The 22,881-nt window shown below is 46.3% G+C and overlaps 1 protein-coding gene across 11 annotated transcripts in view; it reads right to left on the bottom strand.

The window, feature by feature from the left end:
• The window catches only part of PDCD1LG2 (programmed cell death 1 ligand 2), a 186,730-nt gene that overhangs the window by 114,738 nt on the left and 49,111 nt on the right, over positions 1-22,881 (bottom strand). For 7 of the 11 annotated variants that reach the window (XM_029613797.1, XM_029613789.1, XM_029613845.1 and 4 more), the window contains exon 2: positions 20,872-20,988. The exons of the other annotated variants lie outside the window; for them this stretch is intronic. The gene's annotated coding sequence lies outside the window, so the exon portion shown is untranslated. The remainder of the gene's footprint in view (positions 1-20,871; positions 20,989-22,881) is intronic. 11 annotated transcript variants of the gene reach the window in all.

Genomic DNA, 22,881 nt, shown 5'->3' with positions numbered 1-22,881 from the left:
TACTGTGTGTGTGTTTGGGTGGGAGGGAGGGAGGGTGGCAGGTGACTAAATACTCAGGTCTTTCTTCAGAACCCCTCTCTCTCCAATAGCTCCATTATATAAAAACCCAAACATTGCACCATGTACTTTCTGACCAGTCTTCAAAGCCTGGAGAGCCAGAGACACCTTTTTTTTTTTTTGTTTTAGCGCATCTCTGGGACGATACTGGATTTAAAACATTTACAATGCTTCAGCAAGAATTTGATCTAGACGGCCAGTCCTAGGAGACCTATGAGCGACAGAGGGAGGTGATTGGGCTCTCACTTCGACTTGTGGTGGAACTGCCAAAATGTGAGGGATTTCTGGGACAAAGCGACGCGAGAGATGTCTGAGATTATTGACACCTGTGTTGGGGCTGCTTGGCAGATGGGAGGGTTCCTTGGTATCCTCGAGACTAAAGTTGATAGTTTCACAATTATTTCTCTCAGCACGCGTAACAATTGCCACATTTTGGAAGTACAGACCTTGTTTTGACTACTGGAAAAAAACAATACCGGGCAGTCGCAGACCTTGAAACACTTAGATTTACGTTTAAATTTGAAAAAGCTGGGCATGTTATAAATGCTGGCATGCTATTATCTGACCTGGTTTTCAACAAGGCTAGTACTGTGCATATATAAGATTGCGAGTTGTGTTTTATATTGACCAATTGCTTTCTTAGCATTGCTTTCCACATTACCTCATGCATTTGGTGTTAATGTGTAGGAGGTTTGTTTTTTTTTTTTTATTAACCCTACTATGACTTTGGCGATTATACTGAGTTGCTATTTTGAGCCCCTGATCTTTGTATTTCTTATAACTGATTTGTGAGGGCCTTCCCGCTTGTACCATGATGTTGTATTTGTTATTGCTTTTATTAAATAGAAACTTAAAAAAAAAAACACATTTCAGGGGTGCCTATAGGCCTGAAATTTAAATGGAGGAAAGTATAAGGTTAAAGGCTGAACAACCTAGGGAAGAGGTTCCCAATCCTGTCCCTAGGGTCCTCCCAGCCACTCAGGTTTTCAAGATGTTATAATTAAGCTTGTTTGAGCTGAGGGTTGGGGCGGCCTCAGGGCCTGTGGGTGGGTCTGATGGCTCACAGGCCCTGTTCAGATGTTATTTTTAAGTTTCTGAAGATGCTGCTGCTGCACAAAGATCTGCAACATTCTAGCCTGAGGAGCCCAAGACGGAGGAGACAGGGGATGAAAGGCGGAGTAAGAGACGGTACTGCTGCTGAGCGGGAGGCTGGGGGCAGAGATTGGGGGGGGGGGGGGAGCACTACTGCTGCTGGGCAGAGGGATGGGGGGGGGGGGGGAGAGGGGGCTTCTGTTGCTGAGCAGGCACTTGGGATAGAGGAGCTACTGGGCAGGGGCCGGAGAAGGGGGCGGCTGCTGCTGGGCAGGGAATGAGGAGGAGAGAGGGGGGAAGCCGCTGGAGAAGGAATAAAGGAAGAGAAAGAGGAGGCTGCAGGGCAAGGAGTGAATTGGGGGGAGAAAGAGGGGAATGTAGGTTAAAAAGTGGGTGGTGGTCAGAGGGGGATGCAGGACAAATAATGGGGGAGGGGAAGAAGAGGACCCAGGGCAAGTGGTGGAGGGGGGGGGGGATAAAAATAAGGGGGATGCAGAGAAAGGAGTGGGGGAAAGAGAGGGATGTAGGCCATAGAGTGGACTGGGGGAGAGGGCGATGCCGGGGAAGGAATAGAGGAGAGGGAAAAGGGGTCGCTGGACAAGAGGTGGGGAGGTAAAAGAATGGGAGGGGGGAGGTGCTTTGCTGAAACTGCTGCCACCAGAGGGGGCAGCTCTTCCTTTGCCACCAAAGGAGACAGCGCTTTGCCGGAGCAGCCACTGGGAAGTCAAAAGGGGGATATAATTCTTAACAGCCACCCTGGGGGCAGAAAAGGCTGGTCCCAGCACTGCAGCAGAGCAGCTGAACCCTTACCTCTCACAGAGGTTACTTGAGCATTACACATTGGATTTGGATTTTATCATATAGCTGGGTTTCTCTTCTTTCTGTTGCTGCAACCCAGAGAGCCCATCCTGATGGCTGGTGCTGCTGAAGGGCATCAGAAAGACGCCGATTCAGAAATGGCCTCCAATCTCTAACATCTCTCGCTTGGCAGGGAAAGAGTTTTGATAGGTACAAGGCTACAGCTCCATTCCAGGGAAAAGCTAATCCAGCAGTTTTAAGCCAATCATCTTATTTAGCGGCAGGAAGGAGTTCTTTTTTTCACAACTGCAGAATTGATGCAGATGCACAATAGGGAGGGTTTGTTTTGGGGGGGGGGGGGGGTGGTTGCCTTCTCCTGAGTTACTAAATAGGAAGAGCTAAGGTAACACTCACTGTCATTGGAGAAGAGCAGGCCGTGTTGCTCTGTAGCACATCTTGAAGGCTGAATAAAAGCTCAAGAGGCCTTGGAAGAGGTTAATGAATATTATTGTCCCATGGCCTGCCAGGGGATTGCTGCAGTGCAGCTGGACAAGGACACCAGGAGAAGAAAATAGATGGGGAAACCATTGTGGATTTAGTCATCACATCGCACGGTGGCCTCAGCCTCCCATGGCTTTCTCACACATTGACTTGATTTCTTCCAGTAAGATGAAGACTTAAGAACATAAGAACATAAGAAATTGCCATGCTGGGTCAGACCAAGGGTCCATCAAGCCCAGCATCCTGTTTCCAACAGAGGCCAAAACCAGGCCACAAGAACCTGGCAAGTACCCAAAAACTTGATCTAATAATAGTGGCTGTGGGATTTGAGCAAGGTGGGAAAGGGAAACGATGTCACCACTGCTTGAGTTAATGGCAGAGCTGGGGACGACTGCTGGTGCTGAGGAAGAGTAGAGAAGAAGGCAGCTGCAAAGAGGCTAAAACATAGCAAACGCAATGGAGGAGCAGCTTAGTGGTTACAGAGCAGCAGGCTGAGAGCTAGGGAAAGCAGGGGTTAAATCCCACTGCTGCTCCAGGTGACTGTGGGCTTTACACTCCTTGCCTCAAGTATGTACAAATTTAGATTGTGAGACCTCTGGAGACAGGAAAAAATAACCCACAGTACCGGAATATAATCCACTTTTAAGTGTCTAAAAGACAGAATCTAAATCAAATAAATAAATCAAACACAGAGGTCAGTATTCAAAAGCTCATAGATAACTCACAAGGTATCCCTTTAAATGGCAAATGTGGCATATTCAGCCACTTTATCTGGCTAAATTATAGCCGGATAAGCATTTAGCCAGATAAAAAGGGGCACTCCAGGGAAGGGGGTGGAGAAATCTGGCTAACCTAGCCAAATATCAGGTATATCCAGCTAGGCCTCAACTCACCTGCTCCAGGCGATCCAGCGCTGGAAGGGTTAACTACCCGCAGTGTACACTTTCACTTCTAAGAGCTTAGTTTTCTAGCACTGGAAGCGTACACTATGGGCAGTTGACGCTTCCAGCGCTAGAAGACAGGAGGAGCGCTGGATCACAGGAGCAGAGGAGTTGAGACCTTGCTCTTGTATGGGGTGAGATAGGAGGGGGTCTGGAGGGAGGCAGGGATGTGGGCAGGACTACTCATACTGCAGGTGGGTGGGAGGGATTGGGGAAGGGAAGGAGCACTGTTATCTGATGCATGCTACCAGGAATTTAGGGTGGGGGGTTGCCCAGTGACCTGTATCAGAAGAGCTTTGGGATTGGGGGTACACGGCCCGAGAGGATCGGGAGGGGAAGAGTAGTTCTGCTGGCCTCATATTGTCTTATCGTACAATAAACTAGGGGGTAAACCAGTTAGCATTGAAAGCGAAAGTTACATTACAACAGGGAGTGTAGAACTGGGCTGTTAGAAAAAAGGATAGGTTAACAATTTCTAACTGGAGGGCAGAGCATGTAAGCAGAGAGTAATTGCTTACATGGTAAGAATTACATACAATTTACACATTGGAGTCGATTAGGCAAGTTATATGAAAGCGCAGTTAGCAGAAAAACAGTTCCTTTGTGTGGCGGAAAGAGGACGCAACCGTGGGGTGTAGGACCGTGTGGGTGACCATGAGGCTTCTTCAAGGATATGCTTGGGCGAACAGCCATGTTTTTAATTTTTTTCTGAATGTGATATGACAATGTTCCTGGCGGAGATCTGGCGGGAGAGAATTCCAGTGATGCGGACCAGCAGTTGATAGCGCTCGTTTTTCAATGGCATTGTGTATAGCGGATTTTTTCGGGGGAACCTGGAGGGAGTCTCTGTAGGCAGATCTGGTAGGTCTTGCTGAGGAGTGTGGTTTGAGGGGTATGGTGAGTTGGAGAGAGGATTGCTGAAATATGGTTTTGTGAATGATGGTCAGTGTCTTGAAGAGGATTCTGTAGTAGATGGGTAGCCAGTGAAGTATTTTTAGAATCGGTGTGATGTGGTCCATACGGCGAGAGTTTGTGAGGATCCTGGCTGCAGCGTTTTGCAGCATTTGAAGAGGTTTGGTAGAAGAGGCTGGGAGACCAAGCAGCAGCGCATTACAATAATCAATCTTTGAGAATAGTATGTCTTGAAGGACCGAACGGTAGTCGTGGAAGTGTAGGAGAGGTCTTAACTGTTTTAGGACCTGTAGTTTGTAAAAACCTTCTTTAGTGGTGTTGTTAATGAATTTTTTAAAGTTCATTCTGGAGTCTAGGATGGCCCCAAGGTCTCTCACTTGATTTACTAATGGTGTATTAGTAGTGATGGCTAGCGGGTTATCATCGTTGGGGGAAATGACTAGCAGTTCGGTCTTGGACATATTGAGAACAAGACAGAGTCTTGTGAGAAGGAGGTTGATGGCGTGAAGGCAGCTATTCCAGTAGTTTAGAGTGTCGGAAATGGGATCCTTGATGGGGATTAGGATCTGCACAAACGGCAGTGAAGAATCTGCCGTTTCTTCACTGACAATGCTACTTACCGGGATATCTTTTAAAGATATCCGGGTGAGCAGGGGGCTATCCGGCCACACGGCTGGATATCTTTAAAACCTATCCTGCTATTCAAACAAAGCTGGTGAGGTTTTAAAGTCAGCCGGATACATGTCGCCAGATAACTTTAAACAAGTATATTCAGCAGGACAATTACATTTGGATATTGACCTCATCATTGTTAAATGCTTGGTTCAGAGTTCACAGATGCCAGCCGTTCCAATATGTTTTCCACTCTGAAACAGGTAAGGATTTTTGTCAGGGTTTATTTTTTTTTTTTTTATACTTTATTGAATTTTCAGTTATACAAAGAATATACCTTGCACAGAAACATTGAGAGAGACATTAAAAAAATAAGCTACAGAAAATGAACACAGTTATATATAAAATAAATCTATTCTCTCCCATTAATAAACATCAAAATAGGGGGGAATCAGAAATCAAGGAGAAAAAAAAAAGAAACCTCAATATAAGTAATAGCCGAAATATATCCCTATGAAGACTCTGGGTTGATAGCAGAATTGACCATTCTAGAGCACAAGAATTCTTTCAACTGGTCTGTATCAAAGAAAATAAAGGTGATAGCACCTTGCTTAACAACACGTTTAGAAGGATACCTTAAAAGAACAGAAGCACCTAAAGCTAATACTTCAGAGCACATAGAAAGAAACCCCTTACATCGATCTTACGTTATCTGGGCTAGGTCAGGATAAATTCTGACCAAGCCTCCCAAGAAAAGAAATATTGAAATTCAAGAAATAGGACTTCATTACAAAAGAAACATCCTGCTCACGATAGAAAGAAAGCAGCAATGTAGACCTTTCAGGCACCTCAGTATTAGAATTCTCCAAATAAGAACTTAAATTCATAGAGTCTACCTTTGATTGAGGCTGAACTTCTAAATTAGTAGGGTAAGAACACCAATTTGTCAATAGGAGGTATTTTCTCTGCAGGAACTCTTCAGGACTTCCAAAAAAAATAATGCTCAAGTGTTAAACGAGGCAGTTTGCCCATAGCTTTGGGAAAATTTAAAAGTCTCAAATTCAGACGCTTGGCCAGGTTTTCCAAATTTTCCATCCTCCTGGAGAGGGAATGATCCTCTCGAATTACAGCAGCCACTTACAGTCTTTGTGCCTGCCACATCACTCTCTAGGGATTGCAAAGTCACTGAGAGCTCCTACAATATGTTCTGCTGCTCTAAGGCAACCTTGTCCAACTTCAAGGAAACTGCCGGGACCCATTGAGAATGGACTCTAAACATTTGACATAGTCCTGCTATCAAATCCCGGAGGAAGTCAAGGGTGACCACCGCCGGTCTGGAAATCAAAGGGGGGGACCCCAGAAGAAAACTGCTCACCTACCGGGACGACTTCAGCCCGCAAAGGAGTTGAGTCCGGGGGGGGGGGGGGGGGGAGGAATACTGTTTCCTTTTACTGAAGTTTGAAGACACCGCAATGGCGAGGAGCTCACCCCCTCTCCAGGTGAATAGCCGACAGCGTCCTCCACGCGGAGTGCAGCTATGAGGTCCTTAGCACGTGCCCCCGCCGTATCGGCATTCGTCTGCGATAGCACAAGTGGCAGGGAATGGGTATCAGGCACTTCCTCAGGCGAGAGCAGAGCTCAAAGCCCGCAAATTAGTGATAGAAAAGGCAGAATCAGGGGTGGTCCATTGGTCCTGGGAAATCAAGGACTTGGAAGGGTATACCCTCGCTTTCCCCTTCCTTTTAAGAGGCATCGAAGAAAGAAACTTTAACCAAAAGCTGGTAAGTGGAGAGCCACAGGAATACGTGACCCGTTCACACCGCCATCTTGGGTCGTCCCCGTCCCCCCCCCGATTTTTGTCAGTGCTTATGAGAGGGCAATTTTACAACACACCCCTTAAATTAGGTGACAAGTTGCACCAGTTTTCAAAGCGAACCTAGCCGCACATGTCCACTTTGAAAATTCTCCCTCCAAAACCACCCACACATACTTACACCTGCTAGAATGTGCGCATTTTCATTTGAAATTTTACACACAGACTTTTGAAAGCGCAAAGGTCCACACACGAGTCCAAACCCCTCCCCCAACTGTGCAACCCCCCCCCCCCCCCGGAAATGTCTCCACTCTATCCAGGTTAACTTCCATGTGAACAGGTATTACACATGTGCGCTTACCCCCCATAGTGGGTGGGCAGTTTTGTATAAGATCATTTCTGCACATGAAACGCTGGTTTACCCCTGCCAACGCCTTGGAAAATTGCCCTGCTAGTAACTGTACATAGGCCCGTTTTGACCGGGTGTGCATATTGTGAATTTTGCACAAGGTGGCACACCTGGGGGAACAGTGGCAACAACGAGCAGCGTCATGCTGGTGTCCTCTACTGGTCCTCCGGAGCACAACCCTTCGGTGGCTGAGCAAGAAGAGTGACCATGGTACTGCCGGTGGAGACCAACCAGCTGGTGGCTGAAAATGGTCTGAAGGAGCTGTGGGGCTGCTGGCAGAGCCAAAACTGCCAGCGGCTCAAGAAGAAGAAGAAGAAGAAGAGCTGCCTTGGGGCTGCCGGCGCTGGTCATGGGACAAGTTCCTGTCCTCCTCCTTCCAATGGATCATCACCGGTGGTATAGTGGGCTTCTGTCTCCTACCCCAATGAGGCAAGGGAGAGTAGCAACAGCAGAAGAGTGAAAAAGGCCCAAACAGAGCTGATGGCAGATCAAGAAAGGGAGGAAAAAGAGAGGCCCAGCCTGCATAAGAGAGAAAGCCTGCCTGCAAGTGTGTGTGTGTGAGAGGGAGCCTGCCTGCCTGCTTGTGTATGTGTGTGAGATAGAAGAAGCCTACCTCTGCGTGTGTACATGAAAGAGAGAACCTGCCTCTGTGTGTGTGCTTAAGAGAGAAAGCGTGTGTGCGTGTGTGTGTGTGTGTGTGAGAGACAGAGAGGAAGCCTGCCAGCATGTGAGAGGGAACCTACCTGTCTGCTTGTGTATGTGTGTGAGATAGAAGCAGCCTACCTGTGTGTGTACATGAAAAAGAGAACTTGCCTCTGTGTGTGTGCGTAAGAGAGAACGCGCGCGTGTGTGTGTGTGTGTGTGAGAAAGACAGAGAGGAAGCCTGCCAGCATGTGAGAGGGAACCTACCTGCCTGTGTTTGTGAGAGAGAGAGGGTGCCGGCCTGCCATGTGTGAGTGTGCATGTGAGAGAGAGAAAGAGAGAGTCTGCTTTCGTGTGTGTGTGTGAGTGTCAGAGGGATCCTTCCTTCCTATCAGGCCTATCCTGTAAAGTGCGGCCGCGTTTACCCTGCTCCTAAGCCGTTTTTAACTTCGTTTTCGGCCGCATTAGCCCTTCCTGCGATCCCGAATCCCCTTTAACCTACTCCTACCGCGTCCTAAATTCCCTGGGCAACCCCTTCCGCCCGCGGCATGTATATTGCATGCAAACGAGCGAATTAGCGCGATATTGCATGCAAACGAGCGAATTAGCTATTCACCTGCAATCCCGTAACCCGCTCCCCGACTATCGCTACCTTTCCCTGCCGTTTTGTCGCGCGTTTAACCTGGAAACTTACCGCCTACCCTGACCCAGGCGGTAGAGGCATGGGTAAGGGTAGGTGGAAAGCTTTCCCCCAGCCCCCGCTCGCCTGCCCCGGCCGCGATCATGGGTGCCGGTCTCCGTGGCAGCCCCAGTCCTCTCCCCTGCTCCCGAAGCCAAAAAAAAAAAAAAAGCGTAAAAAACGTTGCAGCCCCCCTCCGATGTCCGGACTGGGGCTGCCACGGAGACTGCAACGGCAAAGCGACATTTCAGTGTCCCCCCTCCTCTCGGAGCAGGGCGCGAAAAGCCGCCTTGCTCCGGGAGGAGGGGGGACACTGACAGCGGCGAAGCAACGGCGAAGAAAGCGGCAAAGCGACATTTCAGTGTCCCCCCTCCTCTCGGAGCAGGGTGCGAAAAGCCGCCTTGCTCCGAGAGGAGGGGGGACACTGACAGCGGCGAAGCAACGATGAAGAAAGCGGCGAAGCAACGACTAAGAAAGCGGCGAAGCGACTTTTCAGTGTCCCCCCTCCTCTCGGAGCAGGGCGCGAAAAGCCGCCTTGCTCCGAGAGGAGGGGGGACACTGACAGCGGCGAAGCAACGACGAAGAAAGCGGCAAAGCGACATTTCAGTGTCCCCCCTCCTCTCGGAGCAGGGTGCGAAAAGCCGCCTTGCTCCGAGAGGAGGGGGGACACTGACAGCGGCGAAGCAACGATGAAGAAAGCGGCGAAGCAACGACTAAGAAAGCGGCGAAGCGACTTTTCAGTGTCCCCCCTCCTCTCGGAGCAGGGCGCGAAAAGCCGCCTTGCTCCGAGAGGAGGGGGGACACTGACAGCGGCGAAGCAACGACGAAGAAAGCGGCGAAGCAACGACGAAGAAAGCGGCGAAGCGACTTTTCAGTGTCCCCCTCCTCTCGGAGCAGGGCGCGAAAAGCCGCCTTGCTCCGAGAGGAGGGGGGACACTGACAGCGGCGAAGCAACGACGAAGACAGCGGCGAAGCGACTTTTCAGTGTCTCCCCTCCTCTCGGAGCAGGGCGCGAAAAGCCGCCTTGCTCCGGGAGGAGGGGGGGACACTAGCAACGATGAAGCAACTTACTTTTCTGAAGCCATCATCAGGAACACATGCGATCGTAGCTCCTCCCGATGAAGACAAAGATGGCCGCCTGCACGGGGAAAGCGTGCAATTGGCCGCTCAAGACGTGATGTCATGACGTCACGTCTTCAGCGGCCAATTGTACGCTTTCCCCGTGCAGGCGGCCATCTTGTTGGGAGGAGCTACGGGAGCCAGATCGTGTTCCTGCTGATGGCTGATGGCAGCAAAAAAGATAAGTTTTGCCGGCGTCCAAAAGCGACTTACTTTTGGGATCTTGACAGATCCCAAAAGTAAGTCGCTTTTGAAAAAAAACAAAATTTGCTCCCCTTTTTTTTTTTGCTTCGCCGCTGTCACCTCTTCTCCCCCCTCCCGGAGCAGGGCGCGAAAGCAGCCTTGCTCCGGGAGGAGGGAGAACAGACTGACAGCGGTTAGGTCGGGTCCGGTCGGGTCCGGGTTGGGGGTCCGGGTCGGGTCCGGGCTGGGGGAAAGCTTCGCCGCTGTCATCTCTCTCCCCTCCTCCCGAAGCAGGCCTTGCTCCGGGAGGGGGGGAGAAGCGCTGTCGGGTCAGATCAGATGGAAAAGTAAGTTGCTTCGCCGCTGTCATCTCTCTCTCCACCTCCCGGAGCAAGGCCTGCTTCGGGAGGAGAGGAGAGAGATGACAGCGGCGAAGCAACTTATTTTTGCATCCGATCGGACCAGACTTCCTGGTATCTGTCATTTCAAATGACATTTGAAATGACAGATACCAGCGTGGCGTGAAGCCTTAGGCCCGCGCACCCAGGATCCTGTATAGGCGCTCTATCCAGTATCCTGGGTTGCGCGGGACTAAGGCTTTTTGGACGCGGCTTACATTTACATATAATTAGGCTTCAGGATCGAGCGGTAGGTGAGCTGCACTGTGCGGGCGGTAACCGCGGGTGCCGTAGGCACTAACGCAGCTCTTCCTACCGCTCGGTACTGGATCACCCTGTATGTGGTGTGAGAGAAGGAGACATCACCAAGAGGCAATCTGTCCCAGCTGACAAAAAAGAACTTCTACCTTATGAGGCCAAACACCAGGCAGATGTGCCTTTTTTTTTTTTAAACATATATCACAATTCTCTTAGTTTCTCACATCATTGCTTTCAAAATGTTCGTGACAAGCTTGCTTCCCTCTTTACTCGGTGCTTCTCTCTCAGTGCTGTTCCTGGGAAATCCCTTTGAAACATGCATAAACAATAAAAAAAAACCACATGTAGCACGCCTCTCATCCTGCTATAATAGCAACAGAGGGCGAGAAGGCTGGCTAGATTCAGCATTTTGGAAGTCTAAACAATTGTAGGGATCCAAATTAGGATGCATTTCTTAGGGGTTTTTTCAACCTCAACTTCTAAAGAAAGACAAAAAATATTTTTGGAAGTCAAATGACTTTCACTCTCAATTTTTAAAAAAAGGCTTTTGCAAAGAAAAAAAGTAATAATCCAGGTTGACATTAATTGAAGTCCTGGCAGCAACTGATTCCTTGTCCCTACACTATTCACGCCCAGTTACTCACAACTGGAGAATATCAGATCCTAGTGACACAGGGGTCCCCTTGTTTTACTGCTGAGATCTAGCCAGGTCTTAATGCAATTTTTAATTAGGGTTTGTTTGTTTTTTAACCAGACTCCAGAGAGAATTCAAGTTTCAGCACAGATTATATTGTCAGCAAAAAGCAGAGCTGCACATTTGCACTTGTGATTCACAGCATGTGAAAATAAAAAAAAAAATACAAGAACATCTAGATGACTTCACACCCAGCTGACCTGCTCTACTACTATTCCTATTTATCATTTCTAAAATGCCATCAGACATGCGCAGCACGGTATAACCCCCTCCACCCAAGGCGGCACATCTCTGTCATCCATGTCGAACCCTCTTAGTTTTGCTATTCGCTTGGGTTGCTGGCAGTCTCTCTTAGGCAATACAATCGGGCCTGACTTTTCATCCCGTGAGATTTGTTTTTATGTCTGTTATTTTGTGGTTTATATTTATATGTATGTTGTTTTGTACATAACCTTGGAGGATGTGGGTTATAAATATTTTGAATAGATAAATACATAGACATATTCTTCTGACTTGCCCTTTAAGGCATTGGCAATTCTCTCTACAGAAGTAATGTCAAATCATTTCCAATGATTAACATTAGGAGATTCTAGCCAAGTAAAACCGGGTAGCATAAAGCACCTTTGTACCCAGAATTTTGGTATGCACAAGGATTCTTATTCCTTCCTACAGACTCAACAGGCAAAGCTGGAACATCAGAATAAATCTGTGATGGCCCGAATCTCCTGCTCGTCACGCCTCCAGAGACACTGAATATCACTATAATCATTCACCTGCTCACCACCCCTCCCCCTTCCCCCCCAAACCACCAAGGAGCTCACCATGGCACAGAATTTTGCAAACAACACAGTATGTGCAATGCTGCAGACTAATAAACAGTTCTGATCTTTTGCTACAAATTGAGATATTATGTTCCAAATGTGCCTCCGATTGTCCCCAGTTAGTTTGAGCCCCAGGTCCACATTCCATTTTTTAATTAAATACCTTGGGTTGTATTGTCATATTTGGTCAACCCCCAGGCTTCATCAGAATATGGACAGAGGTTTATCTTTTAGATGACTGGCAACAGCACTATCTCCAAAGATGTGGGTTCTCTGCAACTCCATCCCTAGGCTATTGCCTCCTGTATTTTATCCCAGACTTAAAAATATAGAATCACAGAACATGATGGCAGACAAAACCATACAGACCATCCAGTCTGTCCATCCACATCTCCTGTTCCCAAGGAAACTGGGGACCTGGAATTTCATTCATTTATTTAATTTATTTATTTGTAAGCTTATATATACCGTTGTTTGGTATAACAATAGATACATAAGAAGTTTACATTTTGTAAAAAGTAACATAATGGTTTCCAGGGATAAAAATACAACAAAGGAAATTTGCAGTCTGTAAAAATACAACGTCGGAGCTCAATTACATGTTAACATAACATGCTATAAATAAATAAATAGGTAGGAGTGAATAAAAGCGGGAAGATAAGGGAAAAAGATCTGCTCTCAGATAATTCAGATAATTCTGAGAGCAGAGGGTCCAACCTTCCTAACTTAAATGTGCACTATGAATCTTAAAAATGAGTCCTATATACATGATGGATTCGAAAAGTTAAAAAGACAGAGGTGGAGTGTGTGTTGGTTTAGTTTATCCTACGCCATCTCTATAAGCTTGATGGAAGAGCCATGTTTTGAGGAGTTTTCTAAAGAACTTTGCATTGGACTGTAGCCTTATATTTTCTGGTAGAGTATTCCACAGACCTGGTCCTGCCAGTGAAATTGCTCTCTCCCATACCGTAGTAAGTCTGGCAGATGCGGCTGAGGGGATTGATAACAAGGCCTTATTTGCTGATCTCATGTTACACTGTGGAGTGTGTATTTGGATTACAGGATTTAGCCATTCGACCTCATTATCATAAATTGTTTTGCATAGGATGGAAAGTACTTTGAACTCGATCCGTTTGTTGATGGGTAACCAATGAAGTGCCTTTAAGACAGGGGTGATGTGTTCATTTTTTTTTCACTGTTTAGGATTCTAGCGGCTGCGTTCTGTAATATTTGAAGCGGTCGTGTAGTTGATTTGGGTAGGCCTAAAAGCAGCGAATTGCAGTAATCAAAGCTTGTAAAGATCAGGGATTGCAATATGGTTCTAAATTCAGGTTGATTTAAGAGAGGTTTTAGTCGTTTAAGAATTAAAAGTTTGTTGAAACCTTCTTTTATCTTCATGGATATGTGTTTTTTTAAGTTCAATTCTGGATTAAGCCATATACCTAGATCTTTCACTTTATCCCCCAGTTTACAACAACCCTAACAACACTATACAAATTGTCAATTTGTATAGTGTTGTTAGGATTGTTTATTGAGATTTATTTTTCAAGGAGTATGCATTCCGTCTTGTCCATGTTAAGGCAGAGTCTCATTTGATTTAGGAGTTTTTTTATGTCATTGAGGTATATGGCTGATAGTTTAAATGCTTTCTCTAATGTATCTGTCACCAGGATGATTAGTTGGATATCGTTGGCATACAAAAAGTAGGTGATGCCGAGACTTCAGAGTAGCTGACATAATGGGAGGAGATATATGTTAAGCAGTGTGGCAGATAGGGCTGAGCCTTGTGGGACTCCGGTTTCAAGTGGTATTGACTCTGATTTGGAATTATTAATGTTTACCTGAAATGATCTATTGAAGAGAAATGAGATTAACCAATTACATTTTTACCAGCTAGGCCTATTTCAGATAACCTGGATATTAGGCTGTTATGGTCGACCGTGTCAAAGGCCACGGATAGATCTAGCAAGATGAGAAGGTAGCATTGGCCATTATCGAAACCTCTCATGATTGTGTCTGATAGGGCGAGGAGTAAGGTTTCTGTGCTGAAGTGTTTTCAGAATCCATGTTGTGTTGGGTATAGAATGTTATTTGTTCTGGGTGCACATTTAGTTGTTTAAGGACTACCTTTTCGGTTAATTTAGCGAGAAAGGATAAATTTGAGATGGGTCGGTAATTGTTAAGCTTAGCAGGATCTGGGTTATTTTTTTTTATAATGGGTTTAATTATGGCTATTTTTAAGCTGTCAGGTATTGCTCCTTCTTCCAATGATTTATTAATGATCGTAGTGATAACTGGGGTAATGGTTTGTGATATTTCCTTTAAAGTTCATATTGGAATTTTATCAAGTTCATGGTTAGCAGGATTTAAGGACTTAATTAAGTTTAAAATTTCAATAGTTGAAACGGATTCAAAATGTCCCATGGCGTTATGTCTTTACTATTTAGTTTTATTAAGTGAGATTTTAGGATTATTCCACAATGAAGCTATGGGAAACATTTCACCGCTTTTCCTGAAAACCTTCCCGCACAATGCCGCAGTTTCAAAGTATGTGCAATGACGGAACAGCCCCCTTCCAGATTATCTTTATCTTTATTACAAATTTCTTAATCGCCTATGCACGAGGCATGGGGCAATGTACAAATTAACACACGCATAATTCAGATGACATAAAAACAGAAAACAAAGACTTTGGCATCTAATACAGATAATATGCGATAACTCTGCTGCATCAGCAAATGCCTGCTCTGTATTCAAGTATATTCCTGCTTAGAAGAATTGACATCAAGAGCAGCTGCCTCAAGCTGAAGCAGTATGCTTGACTTAAGAGACTGCTGATTCTAACTAGAAAAACAGGCCTGCATAAAATTAAATGTATTCAGCATTGTTTTGAATGTTTTTAAACAATCCAGTTGCCTTATTGCTTTAGTAATGAGTTCCAGAAAATAGGGGCCACAGCGGAAAAGACAGTCTCTTGTCATGGCCAGGCAGGCAAGTCAGACTGAAGGGATATCAAAATGCCTCCTTGCTGAGACCTTAGAGTACAGGTTGGACAGTAATAGCTGTACAAGTGTATTAGACCATGGAGAGTTATTGGAATTGATTAGATATTGTCATACCTATTATATACTGGACTCGCTGTGTAACAGGAAGCCATTGTAGATCAATGAACACAGGAGAAAAATTGCTACTACTACAGCTCTTGCCTGCTATAAGTTGAACGGCAGAGTTGAGTAAGAACATAAGAACCTGCCATACTGGGTCAGATCAAGGGTCCAAGAAGCCCAGCATCCTGTTTCCAACAGTGGCCAATCCAGGCTATAAGTACCTGACAAGTACCCAACAACTAAGTCTATCCCATGCTACTGATGCTAGTAATAGCAGCAGTGGCTATTTTCTAAGTCAACTTGATTATTAGCAGTAAATGGAATTCTCCTTCAAGAACTTATCCAAACCTTTTTTAAACCCAGCTACACTAACTGCACTAACCACATCCCCTGGCAACAGGGAATGAAAAAAAACTTTCTCTGATTAGTTTTAAATGTATACTTGCTAACTTCATGGCATGCCCTCTAGTCCTTCTATTATCTGAAAGAGTAAATAACCAATTCATATCTACCCGTTCTAGACCTCTCATGATTTTAAACACCTCTATCATATCCCCCCTCAGCCATCTCTTTTCCAAGCTGAACAGTCCTAACCTCTAGTCTTTCCTCATAGGGGAGCTGTTCCATCCCCTTTATCATTTTGGTCTCCCTTCTCTGTACCTTCTCCATCGCAACTGTATCTTTTTTGAGATGCGACTGTTAGGTTTTGTAGGTTTCGTGGACTCTTGGCCCGAGGTGGAGATTGACACTACCTGAGGAGTTGAGCCCCTCAGGTCCCCACTGTCGGGAGGCGAGGTAGACTGGAGACATGAGTGACTGGACCACGGATGTGGCCCGGGAGAGAGGAGGTGTAGACGAACCTTCTGTGTCACAGCCATGTGATCGCTGGCACCTGCAGAGAAGCAGTACTGCGGGGGACTCCGAGGAGCGGGGAAGGAGAGAGAGTCAGTCCAATGATATCACAGTGCTGGGCAGGACTGAAAAGATGATATACCAGAGAAGGTTCACTGATGTAGAGACATGCTGGGCAGGCCCTGAGGAACAGGGAGCACGTAGACAGAGTCTCTGGTTGTTATGGTTTCGGGGTGTGAACCCTTGGTCCAGCGAAGAACGTATGTCCGATCGCTGGTAGGCGAGGCCTAGACCAGGACTCTCATGGAGTGGACGACAGGGAGATCTGGATGCAGGCGCCTCCTGCAGGTCGTGTGGTCCAGATGGCTGGCGCCCCCAGCAGGTCGTGGGATTGCAGATAAACGTCCACAGCCGGTCGTGGAAGATAGAGCTGAGCTGGCGCCTCCAGCAGGTCGTGGAATCAGGGATGGATGTCCTCAGCAGGTCGTGGAAAGTAAAGTTGAACTGGCGCCTCCAGCAGGTCGTGAAGTCAAAAGTGGAACAGTTCAGAATAATGGGAGTTTGAGGAAACTCCACAGCCAGTCCAAGGGTCGAGAGCCAAAGAATACCTCACAGCCGGTCCAGGGATCAGGAGCCAGAGAATACGCCACAGCCGGTCCAGGGATCAGGAGCCAGAGAATACGCCACAGCCGGTCCAGGGGTCAGAAGCCAGAGAATACGCCACAGCCGGTCCAGGAATCAGAAGCCAGAGAAACACAGCAGCCGGTCCAGGGGTCGGAAGCCAGAGCACACACCACAGCCAGTCAGGAGTCAACACCGAGTATCAGGAACAGGAACCACAAACAGGAACAAGCCAGGAGCCGAGAGGAAGTCAAGGCAAGGTCTGAGGTGCAGGCCTTGCCTTTTTATAATTCCCACCCGTTGGCACACCAGGGGAGAGCCAATCCTGGCACAGGAGAGCTTTCTGCAGTGAATCCTACGCTGCAATGTAAGCCCCTGGAGGGGGCGGAGTCAGCAACCCGGAAGAGAGAGACAGAACGCCGCGGCCATGATGTGCCGCGGACCGCGGCCCCGAACCCAAGACCCAGCACTCCTTCAACGAAAATGCGGCAGTCTGCCACGCCGGTAAGAGGTGGTTTCCCCGCGGTTCATAACACTGGTAACACGACGTTGAGACTACCCTGAGGAGCAGGGAAGCATAGAGACAGGATATCTGGTGTAGCAATGCAGAGGCTGCCCTGAGGAGCGGGGAAGCGTAGAGACAGGATCTCTGGTGAGCAATGCAGAGGCTGCCCTGAGGAGCGGGGAAGCGTAAAGACAGGATCTCTGGTGAGCAATGCAGAAGCTGCGCCGAGGAGCAGGGAAGCATAGAAACAGGATCTCTGCTGTAGCAATGCAGAGGCTGCCCTGAGGAGCGGGGAAGCGTAGAGACGGATCTCTGCTGTAGCAATGCAGAGGCTGCCCTGAGGAGCAGGGAAGCGTAGAAACAAGATCTCTGGTGAGCAATGCAGAGGCTGCCCTGAGGAGCGGGGAAGCGTAGAGACGGATCTCTGCTGTAGCAATGCAGAGGCTGCCCTGAGGAGCAGGGAAGCGTAGAAACAAGATCTCTGGTGAGCAATGCAGAGGCTGCCCTGAGGAGCGGGGAAGCGTAGAGACGAATCTCTGGTGAAGCAGCGCTGGAGCTCACCCGAGGAGCAGGGAAGCATGGAGGCAGGCCTCCAGGAACGGGTACCCAGAGTCAGATTCCAACCAGAGAGAGCAGGGATCAGAGGCAGGAACCGCAGGTCCGGAGAACAGGAAACAAGCATCAGAGGAGCTCAGGGAACTTGTTGCCAAGTGCTTAAGTATCACAGGCTAGTGATGTCATCAGCTGGGGACGACCCTGGAGTTCCCGCCATTGGCCCTTCAAAGGCAGGACAGGTGGCATGTGTGCCTAAGGAGGCTCGGAGTTGAAGCATGAGTCGGCGGGGTGTCAGCCGCCACGTGGAGACCGGAGAGCCAGAAGGGACGCGGTGGCAGCGGCTGGCCACAGCCGCGAGTAGACCAGCAGTGGAGGGCCAGACATGACATGACGTGAGTTGGGTTGGCCGCGGACGGCTGCGGCCCACGGTCATAACAGCAGCAACCAGAAATGTACTCAGTATTCAAGGTGCAGTCCTACCATGGAGCGATACAGAGGCATTATGACATTTTCCATTTTAATTCACTTTATTACTCCTAACATTACTGTTTCCAGCATCCAGGCCTCTTCTAAAGATGTCCAATAAAGAAGTCAGCAAGAGTTCGGAATTTAGGATTTTCTAAAATCAAACTGATGGGGGGGTCCAGAATTTTACGGTCTTCCATGAATTCGATTAGTTGTTTTAAAACGGTAGTTTTAAGTAATTTTGCCAAATAAGGTAAAGAAGAGATCGGAGTAAAGTTGGTAGGATCTATGAAATCTAGGCTTGGCTTTTTTTTTTTTTTTTTTTTTTAGTAAAGGTTTGATTGAGGTTCTTTTTAATGATGTCAGAATGATGCCTTGTAAATGTGAAATATTCACCATAGCAGCTAATGCTGGTGCAACACAATCTTTAGTTGCTTTCAATGTTAAAAAGACAATATGAGGGATTTAAATTAACGATCATCTGAAAGGATTACTTCTACTGAAACACGTTGAAAAGAGGCGCATGTGGAACTGGTGACATGAGGAAAGTCCAGATGAGTATCGAAATAAAAGATATCTGCAACCTTAGAAACTTTAGTGGTGAAAATTTTGAAAAACTCATCACAGGAATGCTAGGTGTATCTGTTTGATTGGAGAAGGATTTTACAGGAGCATTCAAAATTGTTTTGCTATTTTAAATTGTTCCCTTGTGTTATAGTCTATTTCGTGAATGTGTTTCCAGAAATAGGCTTTCTTAGCATTGGTGATCATAATTTTATACTCATTAAGTAATGACTTTTACGAATTTAAATGCTCAGGATGCTTACAACACTTGCATTCATTTTGATGAAGTGAATGCCTTAAAACTCTAACATCAGATGTACACCAAGGGCCACGATTATTCACATTCGATGATTTATATCAATTTGATTTATAATAGCACTCACTTCAGACTCCCAGGTTGCTGCAGCACAATTAATATCGGACAACATCCAACAAGCAGGGGCGGATTGGCCTATCGGGGGATCGGGCATCCCCCGGTGGGCCGGTCGCTCTAGTCACGTGGTCTGCTGAGTGCGGCCGTGGCAGAGCCGCGCTCGGCAGACCACGTGGTATCTCCTGGGCCGACCTGGGCAGCGAATCCCCGGGCCGGTCGTCATCGGGAATCCGCCCCTGCCAACAAGGCATTGATCTGTACAGTCTGGGTAAACAAGCATCGGGGTAACTTGCTTGATGCGGCGGTTACTACCCTTAATCATTATGCTCACCTTTGATGCAACTCCAACATTACTCTCTGCATCAATGACAGGGGATGGCAGGAAATTCGAATCAAACAGTTACCAACAAGGGCCCTGAACTTGGTGATTGGTGAAACAGCTAAGTATGGGAAAATAAGTGTGGGAGCTTGCTGGGCAGACTGGATGGGCCGATTGGTCTTTTTCTGCTGTCATTTCTTTGTTTCTATGTAATAGGGTGAAATGAGGCAATCTCCAACTGAAACAGTTTAGAAAATTTGTCACTATCAGTGTGACCCCTCACTAAAACTGCCTCTTTTTGGGATGATCTTAATTGATCTTTACTTATGGATGACAGAAAATCAGAGCTGATGAAAAAGTGATCAGACTAGGGAACTTAACTCTCAAATGGTCGGAACAGTGTGTGAGCATTGATTTATTAAAAAAAAAAATGAAGTCCAATGAGCAATCCTGTCTTTAAGTGGGTTGCTGAATTACTTGATACCATCCCAGCAAAACTGAATATCTAAAAACAGATCATAATGTAAAAATAGTGAATTTAAAAATGTGTGTAAACTGAAATCACAAAGAATAATCAATGTTGTTAAGGTTAGCCTTTGATGAAATTAATTATTTAAAAAATGAAGAGGAATTCTGCTGAAGGAAATTTGGGGGGAGGGACAATCGACCACACTCAGAGTGAGGATATCACAGTGGAGTAGTAAAAGACTCATAGGAAGAGTCCCCACTAAGATTCTCAATGGACAAATGCCTTTGGTCTTTGTAAATAATCATAAGACCATTACCTCACCCCTTCCTTCTAGGTTGTGAAGTCACTAAATAACCTAGCGGATCAATTTGATTTAATCATACAAAATCAGAGTCTAAAAGCCATGCTTCTGTAACACAAAGATAACACGTAGTTTTTGTTTAACAGCTTGTGAATTGATTAGTATCATACTATCATCATTTGAGGTGATAACCATTATTTTGACAAACAATTTGAATGGGAACTAAGTATGATGTCCATCTGCGATTCGCGTAACATTGAGTTCTACCTGCCTTGTTGCAAACTAATTGTGATTGAAGACGGGGCTCCCCCAGCTCTATTGTCCTAACATGAGCTGAAGTCGGACCAAGGTGTAGTACATCAGCCAGATGAGTCTTCTGCCTGGTGTTCCTTTAATGTGAGCCGAGAGGGTGTGTCTCCTCCACCCAACCCCAAAACCGCAAACGGTGCAGATGAGCAGCCCAGATATAAACTTAGACATTTGGCAGGGCCATGCCACCAGCTGACCTGGACAGCCACAAAATAATTGACTTAATCCTAGCAGTCTTTTTATTCCATATAAAGCTGGAAAGACAACCATTAATTCTTGCAAACACTTAGGCCGGTATGTGACAGGGTACATACTAAAATAGGTACAGCAAACAGGGCAAGATTTTAATTAGGATTTTTTTTTTTGAAGCAGTAACTCGATGGAAGGAAGAATTACTAAAGATTGTTTTGTGATTCTTTCCCTTGTTGAAAAACCAGTTTACTTTTTCTATCCAAGAGAAATACAACACTGGTGTGATGAAAATAAGAGTCATCATGCTCACCCAAGTTTATCTATTCAAAACTGCAATTTCAGACAGTCATTGTAGCGAAGTTTGGAGAAGCCAACCCTTCTAGATGCTTCTTCAGCCAAGATGCCTGGGTCTCATTATCCTTTCTTTCTACAAGAAAAGTTACAAAGAAAGTCCTTTTCATTTCAAGCCAGCACTGTCATTGTGAACTAGTCATTACTGGATCCTGAAGAAATTTGAAAAAAAAAAACACATCACACCAAGACAGCATGCTAGTCTGAGCGAAACTCATCTGTGATACATTACTTGTAGCCACAAGCCACAGCTCGACTGTCCAAGGAGAAGTTATATGGTGCATATAGAACCTTTTGGGCTCGATTCATCCCAGTCTGAAGCCAGAAAGGGGGCTGAGGTGAATAGCAGTCTGGGAAAACTGGTGAATGACAGAAAATTGTATACCAAGCTGGAGCAGAAGCTGCACAGGAAGATGAAAAGCAGTAAATTGGGCAATCTTCTTCTCGTGTCCTTCCACCAAAGCCATGTTTCTGTCCCCTGATGAACATATTTCAGTGCTCATGAGTTGGCCTGAGCAAGATATGGCACTATGTAGGGAGCCATTCTCAAGCACTGTGTGGACCAAAAGATGAGTTGATGAGTAAATAGCGAGGTGCTTCAAGTCTACCCCTACTTCCAGCCGCACAATACATTTTCTGTCTCATTTCTCTATGCATAAGCCTCATTATCCCTTTGCAGTCATGCAAAGTTGCTTGGTTAATGTTATTCCCCTATAGAAAAAAAAAAAGGTAGAGAATCCTCACTGGGCATGCTTGGCCATATTGTCAGCACAAATGACAAGCAAAAACCCCAAAATGCTTGCCCACACTTCAATCCCCACAGCATCTTATTTGCATACACTCTGCAGCCCATTCATCCCCCAACTCCATAGAATTCAATGAAGGAAACTCCAGCACACAAAGACATAGAAAAATGCTTATTACAGTCAGAAAACAAATGCCAATGCCTTAGCAAGCTGCAGTGCAAGAGGGACTATTGGCACAAAAGGCCAGGACGTATCCAACGAAAAAAAGAAAAACACTCCCCCCCCCCCCATTTATACAAATTTTTCTCTGCATCCTTCACTTATAGTTACATTCTCCATGAAGAGACAGCATTCACAGGACATAAGAACATAAGAAATTGCCATGCTGGGTCAGACCAAGGGTCCATCAAGCCCAGCATCCTGTTTCCAACAGAGGCCAAACCAGGCCACAAGAACCTGGCAATTACCCAAACACTAAGAAGATCCCATGCTACTGATGCAATTAATAGCAGAGGCTATTCCCTAAGTAAACTTGATTAATAGCCGTTAATGGACTTCTCCTCCAAGAACTTATCCAAACTAGTCACATACCATTCCCTTAAATACACCATACAATCCTCAACACGTGCATTATAGTCATGGCCTCACATTCTAATGACTTCTAGGCTAGAATGCTATGCACAACTCTTGCCAGGAACAGGAAAGCAAGGAACTACTCAAGGAGGTAATGACGCCATGCACCTACTCTTTGGCTTCCAGATGTGTCTATTTGTGACTGTTGTTGCTCACTGATTATGTCCTTTCTCTAAAGCCTGCTATTTGGAATCACCAAAGACCACAGCATTTCTGTCAGCTGTGCCTAGGAAACACGAACAGGCATGGACTCTTTAAATGCTGGTAACGTGCTGCCCTAGTGGCACCACTGAACACGGTAGCACAGGGGTGGCTGACTGTGGTCCTCGAGATCCACAAACAGGCCAGGTTTTCAGGATATCCACAAGAAATATGTATGAGATAGATTTACATACAATGGAGGCAGTGCATGAAAATCTATCTCATGCATATTCATTGTGGATATCCTAAAAACTAGGCCTGTTTTCTGGCTCTTGAGAACCAGAGTTGGCCCCTCCTGCAGTAGAAACATGCAGTCATCACATGCTCATGCCCATTGCCTGACTGAGTGCCTACAACTGTCTCGACCACCAGTTCGGCTACCTGCAGTC

Source organism: Rhinatrema bivittatum, chromosome 1 (assembly GCF_901001135.1).
Source record: "Rhinatrema bivittatum chromosome 1, aRhiBiv1.1, whole genome shotgun sequence".
NCBI lineage: Eukaryota > Metazoa > Chordata > Amphibia > Gymnophiona > Rhinatrematidae > Rhinatrema > Rhinatrema bivittatum.
This window is presented reverse-complemented; position numbering and strand designations above follow the sequence as displayed.